Below are 1,933 nucleotides of genomic sequence, written 5' to 3' on the forward strand. Positions count from 1 at the left end.
TGTTTTTGATGACCACTGCTCTCTTTTTCCACAGCACTTAGTTCTCGGTAATGGCCAAGCATTTTTTATTTATTTTTATCGCTATTTTTAAGGACAGAAGCCTCAACAAATAATCGTTACTATTGTCAGTAAACTTCCTTGCCAGCAAAAGCATTATTTTTTACAAGATTTGGTGGAAGAAAATAGTGTTAATTTTATTCTTTTCCCACACGTTCTTCCCCTCAGTGTTTGGATGAAAATTATCTATTTTTTCCTAGAAAATTTGATATTTTTGTTTCTTTTTCCTCCAGTTGTAAATGGAATTAGTTGATTTTGGTCAAATATAATGCTTTACGTGCACCCAAACCAACAGTAAATGCACTGGGACATTTCTGAATCATTTTACAGCATAATATCACTTAACATCCACTTTCATGAAATGACTCAATTTTAGTATTACTTTTGCATAATCCTATTTTGATATCACTTAACAGTGAACACCCACTTTCTGATGCTAAAAATATATCCCTAACACTAAAATATCAAGCACATCATCATAAGAAATGAACCCATTCCAGACTAGAGAATACACTTTAACACACTTACTTATCAAGTATCACATAAAATTTGGAAATACAATTTTCTTGATGTTGGGGAGTACATCCATTTCACATACACCAAAATATTGCCACTTCAGATCCAACATCTTCAACATGGCATATATATGTTGTTCACTATATATATACATATATCTTACAAGTAGACAGAGATAGGTTGCTGCATAGTTGTGGCTGATTTTGTCATATAATTGTCTCAATCAACAAGTTCCCATGCTTTTTGATCAAACCATATTATTTTCACTTTATCACTCTACCTAATGACCTTCATAAACAAAGGGATCTTGTATCAATTCAGCATTCATGACTTTATCACATTTACAACTACCTAATTATAAAATCAACTTCACTAACAAACACTTACTTTCTTAGGAAAGTAATACATCACTCAAAACCTTTCCTCAATATATCTGTAAAGACTAATGATTTTGCCATGTTTAACTACAACAACATGCTTTTGACAAATAAAAGGAGATTTTGCTTACCACAAAGTGTGCCTATGGATGGTTGTTGACTGTTGCTGTATGCCAATAGTTTCTAGTTGGTGAAGAGATATCCTAACTTCTCTTCTTTAACCATGCCAAATTTCCTGCCACCCAGAAAGATACATGCATTGCAAATATCCTGCATTACATCATAGAACCTATTTTAGAAGGAGCAAGTACATATAAGATGGTTCTGTAAAGCAAAACATACCATGTATGTATAGGAGATTAAAATCATATTCCAATTCTTACCCCACACTCCACCTGCCACTTGCATGAAAGTTGAAACCATCTAGTTACTATGTACATCATAATAATCATCAAAACATCACCAAAATCCTAAGTTATATAACATAGAAGCCCCTGCCTCTTAAAACCCACAGAGTCCCCACGACACATACGACACTGCCCAGCAAAAGTATCACAAAAAGAAGCCCATGCCAATCATGCCCACCGAGCCCCCACACCACATGACCACACTACCCAACAAAAAATATTGGTGGATTTTAATGCAGTCCATTCAAGGGTGTTACTTCACACACAAAGAAAAAAAAAAAAAACTTGCAAAAATTCAAAATGCACAAAAACAAGGCATCCTTAGCTTGAGTCTCTCGTTGAGACTTTGTATGGGATTCCAAATCTAACATTCGAATGTTTGTTGCTCATAATCAATTTTTTTTTTCCTCATTGTTGTCATGTCACCCAATAGTGCCTCTAAATGAGTAGTGACTCTTTCTACAGTAGCATTGTTCTTTTCATTTTCCCCAACTAAACATACAAAATTCTTGTTCTTTTGCATTGAAGGATATGGCTCAAGAATGATTGTGTGCTCCATACCTTGCGCATAGCAAG

Source organism: Carya illinoinensis, chromosome 11 (genome assembly GCF_018687715.1).
Source record: "Carya illinoinensis cultivar Pawnee chromosome 11, C.illinoinensisPawnee_v1, whole genome shotgun sequence".
In the NCBI taxonomy this organism is placed as follows: Eukaryota; Viridiplantae; Streptophyta; class Magnoliopsida; order Fagales; family Juglandaceae; genus Carya; species Carya illinoinensis.